Source organism: Triticum dicoccoides, chromosome 5B (assembly GCF_002162155.2).
Source record: "Triticum dicoccoides isolate Atlit2015 ecotype Zavitan chromosome 5B, WEW_v2.0, whole genome shotgun sequence".
In the NCBI taxonomy this organism is placed as follows: Eukaryota; Viridiplantae; Streptophyta; class Magnoliopsida; order Poales; family Poaceae; genus Triticum; species Triticum dicoccoides.
The window spans coordinates 85,549,726-85,561,284 of NC_041389.1; positions in this window are offsets into that span (position 1 = coordinate 85,549,726).

Sequence of the window (11,559 nt, forward strand, 5' to 3'; positions counted from 1 at the left end):
CAACATATGTTGTTATGCGGTTTGGCCGATAAAGATCTTCGTAGAATATGTAGGAGCCAATATGAGCATCCAGGTTCCGCTATTGGTTATTGATCGGAGATGTGTCTCGGTCATGTCTACATAGTTCTCGAACCCGTAGGGTCCGCACACTTAACATTTGATGACGATTTGTATTATATTAGTTATGTGATTTGGTGATCGAATGTTGTTCGGAGTCCCGGATGAGATCACGGACATGACGAGGAGTCTCTAAATGGTTGAGAGGTAAAGATTCATATATAGGATGATCGTATTCGGACACCGGAAGTGTTCTGGGGGTACCGGGTACGTATCGGGTCACCGGAAGGGGTTCCGGGCACCCCCCCGGCAAAGATATGGGCCTTATTGGGCCAAGGGCGGGACAGACCAGCCCCTAGTGGGCTGGTGCGCCCCATATATGCCAAATAGGAGGAGAAGGAAGGAGGGGAAGAGATAAAGGAAAGAGAAGGATTCGGCCTACCCTTCCCTTCTCTCCCACTCTCTTTCCTTCCCCCTCCAACACTTTTGGAAGGGGGGAGGCCGAATTGGACAAGGCCCCCAAGTAGGATTCCTCCTACTTGGGCGCGCCCTTGTTGCTCCCCTCCCCCTCCCACCTATATATACGTGGGGAGGGGGCGCCTAGAAGACACAACAAACATTGTTAGCCGTGTGCGGCGCCCCCCTCCATAGTTTACGCCTCCGGTCATATTCACGTAGTGCTTAGGCGAAGCCCTGTGCGGATTACTTCACCATCACTATCACCATGCCGTCGTGCTGACAGAACTGTCCCTCGACACCTTGCTGGATCAAGAGTTCGAGGGACGTCATCGAGCTGAACGTGTGCAGAACTCGGAGGTGCCGTACGTTCGGTGCTTGGATCGGTCGGATCGTGAAGACGTTCGACTACATCAACCGCGTTACTAAACGCTTCCGCTTTCGGTTTATGAGGGTACGTGGACACACTCTCCCTGCTCGTTGCTATGCATCACCTAGATGGATCTTGCATGTGATTTTTTTTTGAAATACTACGTTCCCCAACAGTGGCATCCGAGCCAGGTTTATGCGTAGATGTTATATGCACGAGTAGAACACAAAGAGTTGTGGGCGATAATAGTCATATTGTTTACGAACATGTCATACTTTGATTCGGCGGTATTATTGGATGAAGCGACCCAGACCGACATTACATGACCGCTTTCATGAGACTGGTTCTACCGCCATGCTTTGCACACATGTGGCTAGTGGGTGTCTGTTTCTCCAACTTTAGTTGAATCGAGTGTGACTACGCCCGGTCCCCGTTGAAGGTTAAAACAGCACACTTGACAAAAAATCGTTGTGGTTTTGATGCGTAGGTAAGAGTGGTTCTTGCTAGAAGCCCGTAGCAGCCACGTAAAACTTGCAACAACAAAGTAGAGGATGTCTAACTTGTTTTTGCAGGGCTTGCTGTGATGTGATATGGTCAAGACGTGATGATATATAAATTGTTGTATTAGATGATCATGTTTTGTAACGGTTATCGGCAACTGGCAGGAGCCATATGGTTGTCGCTTTATTGTATGAAATGCAATCGCCATGTAATTGCTTTAATTTATCACTAAGCGGTAGCGATAGTCATAGTAGCAATAGTTGGCGAGACGACAACGATGCTTCGATGGAGATCAAGGTGTCAAGCCGGCGAAGATGGTGATCATGACGGTGCTTTGGAGATGGAGATCAAAGGCACAAGATGATGATGGCCATATCATATCACTTATATTGATTGCATGTGATGTTTATCCTTTATGCATCTTATTTTGCTTAGTACCGCGGTAGCATTATAAGATGATCTCTCACTAAATTTAATGGTACAAGTGTTCTCCCTAAGTATGCACCTTGCTACAGTTCATCGTGCCGAGACACCACGTGATGATCGGGTGTGATAAGCTCTACATTCACATACAACGGGTGCAAGCCATTTTTGCACACGCGGAATACTCGAGTTAAACTTGACGAGCCTAGAATATGCAGATATGCCCTCAGAACACTGAGACCGAAAGGTCGAGCGTGAATCATATAGTAGATATGATCAACATAGTGATGTTCTCCTTTGAAAACTACTCCATCTCACGTGATGATCGGACATGGTTTAGTTGATATGGATCACATGATCACTTTGATGATAGGGATGTCTATCCAAGTGGGAGTTCTTAAGTAATATGATTAATTGAACTTGAATTTATCACTAACTTAGTCATAGTAGTATTTGCATAACTATGTTGTAGATCAATAGCTCGCGATGTAGCTCACCGTTTATTTTTTGATATGTTCCTAGAGAAAAACTATGTTGAAAGATGATAGTAGCAATGATGCGGACTAGGTCCGTGATCTGAGGATTATCCTCATTGCTGCACAGAAGAATTATGTCCTTGATGCACCGCTAGTTGACAGACCTATTGCAGGAGCAGATGCACACGTTATGAAAGTTTGACAAAGCTCGGTATGATGACTACTTGATAGTTTAGTGCACCATGCTTTACGGCTTAGAACCGGGACTTAAAAAATGTTTTGAATGCCACAGAGCATATAAGATGTTCTAAGAGTTGAAATTGGTATTCCATACTCATGCCCGTGTCGAGAGGTATGAGACCTCTGACAGTACTTTGCCTACAAGATGGAGGAAAATAGCTCAACTAGTGAGCATGTGCTCAGATTGTCTGGGTACTTCAATTGCTTGAATAAAGTGGGAGTTAATCTTCCAAATAAGATAGTAATTGACAAAGTTCTCTAGTCACTATCACCAAGTTACTAGAACTTAGTGATGAACTATAATATGCAAGGGATGACGAAAGTAATTCCCAAGCTCTTCGCGATGCTGAAATCGGCGAAGGTATAAATCAAGAAATAGCATCAAGTGTTGATGGTTTACAAGACCACTAGTTTCAAGAAAAGGGCAAAGGGGAAGAAAGAGGAACTTCAAAGAAGAATAGCAAGCAAGTTGCCACTCCCATGAAGAAGCCCAAAGCTAGACCCAAGCCTGAAACTGAGTTTCTACTGCAAAAGGAAATGGTCACTGGAAGCCGAACTGCCCCAAATACTTGGTGGATAAGAAGGATGGCAAAGTGAACAAAAGTATATATGATACATGTTATTGATGTGTGCTTTACTAGTGTTCATAGTAGCCCCTGGGTATTTGATATTGGTTCAGTTGCTATGATTAGTAACTCAAAATAGGAGTTACAAAATGAACAAAGACTAGTTGAGGGCAAGGTGATGATGTGTGTTGGAAGTGATTCCAAGGTTGATAAGATCACCATCGCGCACTCCCTTTACCTTCGGGGTTAGTGTTGAACCTAAAATAAATGTTATTTGGTGTTTGCGTTGAGCATAATATGATTGGTTCATGTTTATTGCAATACGGTTATTCATTTAAGTCAAAGCGTAATTGTTATTCTGTTTACATGAACAAAACCTTATGTGGTCATACACCCAAGGTGAATGGCTTATTGAATCTCGATCGTAGTGATACACATATTCTTAATATTGATGCCAAAAGATGCTAAGTTGATAATGATAGTGCAACATATTTGTGGCACTGCCGTTTAGGTCATATTGGTGTAAAGCACATGAAGAAACTCAATGCTGATGGGCTTTTGGAATCACTTGATTACGAATCACTTGATGCTTGCGAACCATGCCTCATGGGCTAGATGACTAAAGACTCCGTTCTCCGAAACAATGGAGCGAGCAACTGACTTACTGGAAATAATACATACTGATGTATGTGATCCGATGAGTGTTGAGGCTCGCGGCGGGTATCGTTATTTTCTGACCTTCATAGATGATTTGAGCAGATATAGGTATATCTACTTATTGAAACATAAGTCTGAATTGAAAAGTTCAAAGAATTTCAGAGTGAAGTGGAAAATCATCGTAACAAGAAAATAAAGTTTCTACGATCTGATCGCAGAGACGAATATTTAAGTTACAGTTTGGTCTTCATTTGTAACAATGTGGAATAGTTTCGCAACTCACGCCACCTGGAACACCATAGTGTAATGGTGTGTCCGAACACCGTAACCGCACTTTATTAGTTATGGTGCGATCTATGATGTCTCTTACCGATTTACCATTATCGTTTTGGGGTTATGCATTAGAGACAGTTGCATTCACATTAAATAGGGCACCATCTAAATCCGTTGAGACGACACCGTATGAACTATGTTTTGGCAAGAAACCTAAGCTGTCGTTTCTTAAAGTTTGGGGCTGCGATGCTTATGTGAAAAAGCTTCAACCTGATAAGCTCGAACCCAAATCGGAGAAATGTGTCTTCATAGGATACCCAAAGGAGACTATTGGGTACACCTTCTATCACAGATCCGAAGGCAAGATATTCGTTGCTAAAAATGCATCCTTTCTAGAGAAGGAGTTTCTCTCGAAAGAAGTGAGTGGGAGGAAAGTAGAACTTGATGAGGTAATTGTACCTTCTCCCGAATTGGAAAGTAGTACATCACAGAAATCAGTTCCAGTGATTCCTACACCAACTAGTGATGAAGCTAATGATGATGATCCTCAAACTTCAGATCAAGTTACTACTGAACCTCGTAGGTCAACCAGAGTACGGTCCGCACCAGAGTGGTACGGTAATTCTGTTCTGGAAGTCACGTTACTAGACCATGATGAACCTATGAACTATGAGGAAGTGATGATGAGCCCAGATTCCGTGAAATGGCTTGAAGCCATGAAATCTGAGATGGGATCCATGTATGATAACAAAGTATGGAATTTGATTGACTTGCCCGATGATCGTCGAGCCATTGAGAATAAATGGATCTTCAAGAGGAAGACGGACGCAGATAGTAGTGTTACTATCTACAATGCTCAAATTGTCGCAAAAAGTTTTCGACAAGTTCAAGGTGTTGACTACGATGAGATTTTCTCACTCGTAGCGATGCTTAAGTCTGTCCGAATCATGTTAGCAATTGCCAGATTTTATGAAATATGGCAAATGGATGTCAAAACTGCATTCCTTAATGGATTTCTTAAAGAAGAGTTGTATATGATGCAACCAGAAGGTTTTGTCAATCCAAAAGGTGCTAACAAAGTGTGTAAGCTCCAGTGATCCATCTATGGACTAGTGCAAGCATCTTGGAGTTGGAATCTATGCTTTGATAAGTTGATCAAAGCATATAGTTTTATACAGACATGCGGTGAAGCCTGTATTTACAAGAAAGTGAGTGGGAGCACTATAGCCTTTCTGATAAGTATATGTGTATGACATATTGTTGATCGGAAATGATGTAGAATTTTCTGAAAAGCATAAAGGAGTGTTTGAAAGGAGTTTTTCAAAGAAAGACCTCGGTGAGGCTCCTTACATATTGAGCATCAAGATCTATAGAGATAGATCAAGATGCTTGATAATATTTTTTTTCCAATGAGTACATACCTTGACAAGTTTTTTGAAATAGTTCAAAATGGAACAGTCAAAGAAAGAGTTCTTGCCTGTGTTGCAAGGTGTGAAGTTGAGTAAAGACTCAAAACCCGACCACAGCAAAAAAATAGAAAGAGAATGAAAAGTCATTCCCTATGCCTCAGTCATAGGTTCTATAAAGTATGCTATGCTATGTACCATACCTATTGTGTACCTCACCATGAGTTTGGCAAGAGGTTACAATAGTGATCCAAGAGTGGATCACTGGACAGCGGTCAAAATTATCCTTAGTGGAATAAGGACATGTTTCTCGATTATGGAGGTGAAAAAAAGTTCGTCGTAAAGGGTTACGTCGATGCAAGCTTTGATACTGATCTGGATGACTCTAAGTCTCCATCTGGATACATATTGAAAGTGGGAGTAATTAGCTAGAGTAGCTCCATGTAGAGCATTGTAGACATAGAAAAATTGCAAAATACATACAACTCTGAATGTGGCAAACGTGTTGACTAAACTTCTCTCGAAAAGCAAAACATGATTACTCTTTGGGTGTTAATCACATAGCGATGTTGTCGGTGTACTAAAGTAGGGCCGCTCCTTTGTACCCCTTACTTGTGCACGGGCAGTCAGAGCCGCGCCCACGGCCACGCTTAGCAGGGCAGAGGGAGGAGCCAAAACCGCAAGATGGTCAAAACAACGCCAAGATAGAGGCATAGAGAGCAAGAAGGCGAGGTAGTTTCCCCCGGCAAAACCTTTGTCGGGGTGACCTCCACGGCCCCGGCAAGGACCCTGCCGGGGCAGCTCACCCAACGCCAGCAGGGCACACCACCCTTGAGCCCTAGGTTTTCCAATGGCACCAACCACGTTGAGACCAAGGCTCGGGAGGCGCCTCCTTGATGGCATGCAGATCTTTGTGAAGACAAGAAACACTCCAGTCAGATGAGGATTAGAAGCCGACGGACCTCGGTGAGATCCTTGCCAAGGAAACCCACGAGACCCCCGGCAAGATCCTTGCCGGGGACGACCACTACGCCACGGCAAGACCCTGGTCGGGGCCCCGGCAAGGCCCTTGCGGAGGACATCCGCGGGGCCACAGCCAGGCCCGCACCCGCCAAGTTTCTGCCACCGCTCCCATGCAGCTGCCAGCCCACCAGCTAGGCAGGCACCTGCGTGTCGACGTGAGGTTTCCAAGCCAACTCAGCGCGTGCCTGCATGGTGGCATGCAAATCTTCATGAAGGCCCTACCACCGCGCCACCTCAGCAGCCTGCCAGCCTACATGGCGCTGACCGCCTTGCTAGATCGGGCGCATGTCGAAGCAGGGCGAGGCGGCGGTAAAGCAAGGGGACACATCAGATGGCGCATTAAATGCGTGTTGTCTTGTAATGGCTAAGCGATAAGCTTAGCCACATTACACCTATGCCACCTCCTGTGTGCCACTATGGCGATCCCCTTGACTATAAAAGGAGGCCCAAGGCATCCAGGAGAAGGATTCGGACCCTTGGACAAGTTACACCCATTGTAGCTAGCTCAAGAACTCCAAGAACACTGATATACACATCAAAGCAGGACTAGGGTATTACGCATCCTCGCGGCCCGAACCTGGGTAAATGACCCGAATGCTTGTGCTGACTGCTGATCCCGCTCTTCTCACGAACCCACGACCCGCAACCGTAGTAGGGATTCTTGTGATCCCATAAGTGTCATTTTCCATCGACATCTTTAGCGCACCAGGTAGGGGGTGCAATAGTGAGAATCTGGTTTAGCAGCTAGTCGAACAGTTCTTCGTCGCCATGGCTCCCAAGAAGAAGACGACCACGGTGATCGGTTCATCTGGAATTGGGCTGCCTATACCGATGTGGACCAGTAGCGGGCCGGTCACGGAAAGAATCCGTGGCACGATCCGCGAACACCCACATCACCCTGGCAGTCCGGACCTGGCGAGCGGTGTCGTTCATTCGCCAGGCGATGGGCCGCACGCTGCAAACTCCAGAGACGGAGTTGGGCCCCCCGCAGGCAGTGCGGGGCCTTCCAAGGGCGTCGTCGTGCCGCCCGACGGCGGCACGGCGACCTACAAGACACCAACACCGGTGCCCATGGCGTGTTCTTCCCAAGTTGTGCGCGATGAGCAGTGCCACCCCGCTGGTGACCCTGGGCGCCGCACTGGGAAGAGTCCGCGCGTCCTTCACAGGACGAGGAAGGCCAGCATGCATGCCGAGATGCTGCTGGAAACGGCGGACAGCCGCAGGGCCGTGGTAGAGTTCCTTCTAACGTAGTTAGAAGTCGAAGCGCATCACGGTCCATGCAGCTTTCGCTGCCGCCCACACCAACAGAAGCTCTGGCGCGCGCGCAACTGCTCCTCGACTTTCCTCCTGCTGCGGAGAGGCTCGATGAATGGATAGCCACTGTCCGGAGCCTCGTTGGCATCACCAACAAAGATGAGCAGTGACCGACGGGGCCCGTAGGCCGTCGCTCCGTCGAGCCACCGCATGCCAGCGGTGGAAGGGCCGGTGGCGATGCAGCCATGGTGCATTCTCCTCCCCCACGCCAGCCACCGTGGGTGTCGATCCGTCGCGATGATGCTCGTGATGATATTTCCATAGCATGGTCCGATCCATGGACCCACCGCGACCAGCGTCACGTTCTTCGGGAGCGAGCCCTTGAAGACGCTCGAACCACCACCGAGCGCCGGCGTGATGCACGCCATCAGTCAGACAGGCGGGCAGGGCCCACTATGGACCACCCGACATCGGGAGGCTACGGTGGCCTACCTTACGAGGAGGGTTGTCCGGCTTTCACCCGTGAGCTACGGCAGTTCTAGTGGCCCTCCCACCGCACGTTCAAGCCTGATGTTGCCGAAAAGTACAATGGCAAGACCCACCCGTCGGAGTTCCGCAGCATCTACACCATTGCGATGCAAGCTGCTGGAGCCCGCGATGGTAAGGTGCTTGCCAATTACTTTCCGTTGGCGCTCAAGCCCAATGTCATGTCTTGGTTGATGCACTTGCCGGTGGACTCCATTTCTTCTTGGAAGGATCTGTGTCATGAGTTTGTTGGCGCCTTCACTGGAGGCCATCAAGCTCATGGCCAGGCGAGCGATTTGCACATCATTCCCCAGAAGGAAGGAGGAAACCTGCGCAAGTACATCCAAAGGTTCAGCCAAGTGCAGTACAAAATCCCAGACGTTCATCCTGCCGCCGTGATTAGTACATTCCACCAGAATGTACGCAACCACAAGATGCATGAGGAGCTGGCGATGAACAAGGTCAAGGATGTGGCCGAGCTTTATGTTCTGGCCGATTGGTCCGCTCGGGCTGAAGAGGGGAGGAAGTACCCCGGTGAGGACGCCGGTGCGGAAACCGACTCCACGGACGGCGACACCGCTGCCCCGGCAAAGAAGGGTCGGCGCCGTAATAGGAAGCGCAAGGGCAAGATGTACTTGCTGTCGAGGGGTCCGATGACACCGTCACCGCCAAGAAGGCCAAGGCGAGCGACCCCGGCAAGGAGGTTGCCGGGTGTGCCGCTTGCTGGGCCTTGGCGGCTGCCGACAAGCTAGGGGGCTCCGACAAGCAGTATTGCAAGATCCACCGCACGAAAGGCCACGACCTCTAGAACTGCCAACAAGTTGAGCTGCTTGCTGAGAAGCAGAAAGCTGAATATGAAAGGCGGTACAAGGAGAAGGGCCAACACGGTGCCGAAGGATCTGGCAAGAAGCATGGCGGCCAAGGAGGCTGTCGCGGCAAGGATAACCAGCAAGAGAGGCCCGCCCGGGGTCGCAACAAGAAGCAGGAAGACGATGATCATGCAGAGGACGATGAGTCCGGCGACCACGAGTTTCAGAAGGCTACAAAGGCCATGTGCATCAACGGTGGCGCCTCGCTACACACATCTCACCGCCAGCTCAAGCAGTGGGTGCATGAGATCATAGCGGTGGAGCCATCACTCGACGCACAGAAGCCACTGAAGTGGTCCAGCACGCCAATCATCTTCGACACCGAGGACCACCCTGATCGCACTACTGCGGTCAGGTGCTTGCCGTTGTTGGTTTCACCAACGATCAGCAACCTCAAGGTGAAAAAGATGCTAATTGACGGCATGGCCGGTCTGAACTTGATCTCACCTGTTGTGATCAAGAGGCTGCAGATCCCTGATGGAGACCTCGAGGAGACGCGTTTCAAGGGGTCAACCCGGGGAGGAGCCAGCCGAAGGGAAAGGTCACGCTGCCCATGACGTTTGGAGGCGAGTTGAACTACAGGATGGAGAGGATTGTCTTTGATGTGGCCGAGATCCCCTTGCCCTACAATGGGATCCTCGGCCGCCCGGCACTGGCCAAGTTCATGGTGGCTTCCCATTACGTCTACAACATGCTGAAGATGCCCGGGCCGATGAACATCATCACCGTCCCCTCCGACAAGAAAGATGCGCTGATTTGCACCGACCAACTCTACCGGGAAGCAGTTGCAGCAGCTCTCGCCAAGGCACTTGCTCCTGCCGTTGAAGCCCCTGGAGGGAAGAAAACCGGTGAGACCCCCCGCACCCACTCTGGTAAGCGCACCTCTTCGGGGTGTTGCACTCCCGTCGAGGACGTGCCAGAGAGCTCCACCGGCAAGAGCAAGAGGTCCAAAGCTGCACCACCAGAGACCAAGAAGGTGTCCGTCAAGGAGGACGGCACGGGAGGAGCTTTCACCATAAGCTCCACCCTCGATGGCAAATAGGAAAGTGAGCTTGTCACTTTCCTGCGGGCGAATGTCGATGTGTTTGCGTGGAAAGCATCCGACATCCCCAGTGTTCCCAGGGAAGTGATTGAGCACCATCTTGCTGTCTGTCCTCATGCGCGACCTGTCAAGCGGAAGGTCAGGAAGCAAGCTTTGGAGAGACAAGAGTTCATCACAGAAGAGATCAAAAAGCTAGAAGCGGCAGGCTTGGTGAGAGGGGTGCTCCATCCGACGTGGCTGGCCAATCCGGTAGTGGTGCGCAAGGCAAACAGGAAGTGGAGGCTGTGTATTGATTACACATATATCAATAAAGCTTGTCCAAAAGATCCTTTCCCATTACCGCGCATCGACCAGATTGTTGACTCCACGGCCGGGTGTGACCTGCTATCATTCCTCGACGCCTACTCAGGGTACCACCAGATTTTCATGACAAGAGAAGATGAGGAGAAGCCAACATTCATCACCCCATGTGGTACGTATTGCTTTTTATGGATGCCTTTCGGATTGAAGAGTGCTGGCTCGAATTTTGCAAGAGCAGTCTAAATTGGTTTTGAGCCCCAGCTACATAGCAATATGGAAGCTTATATGGATGACATAGTGGTCAAAATCAAGGACAAAGCAACGCTGGTGCAAGATCTGGAGGAAACGTTTGCAAACCTGCGCAAGATCAACCTCAAGCTGAACCCTGAGAAGTGTGTCTTCAGTGTCCCGTCCTACAAGCTTCTCGGGTTATTTGTGTCGCAGCGTGGGATTGAGGCGAACCCAGACAAGATCAAGGCCATCGAGCAGATTGGGGCACCTAAGCGGATCAAGGACGTGCGTCGGCTCACTGGCTGCGTTGCCGCCATGAGCAGATTCATCTCCAAGTCCACTGAGCGTGCCCTTCCCTTTTTCAAGATCTTGAAGAAGGCGGGCCCAATGGAGTGGACCCCGGAGGCCGAGGCAGCACTGCAAGATTTGAAGAAATACCTCTCCTGTACCCTAGTGCTGGTTGCGCCTAAACCACAAGAACCGTTGCTGCTGTACCTAGCGGCAACGAATCAAGTGGTTAGCGCAGAACTGGTGGTGCAGAGGGAGGTCGATGAAGAGGCAGCAGCAACGGCAGAGTCGGCGGATGGCGAGCCAGAACCCTCCCCGGCAGGGCTTGGTCCCGGCAAGACTGAGCCCCCGGCAAGGGCTGACACCAGTGCGACAGGGCCTGCGTAACTAGGTGAAGTGGTGCAGAAGAAGAAAATGGCGCAGCACCCAGTTTACTTCGTCAGCTCCCTCTTGTAGGGGGCTAGGTTGAGGTACTCCGGTGTGCAGAAATTGCTCTTCGGCCTCCTTATGGCCTCGAGGAAGATGCATCATTACTTCCAAGCGCACGAGATCACCGGCGTCACCCGCCTCCCGTTGCAACGGATACTGCATAACCCAGATGC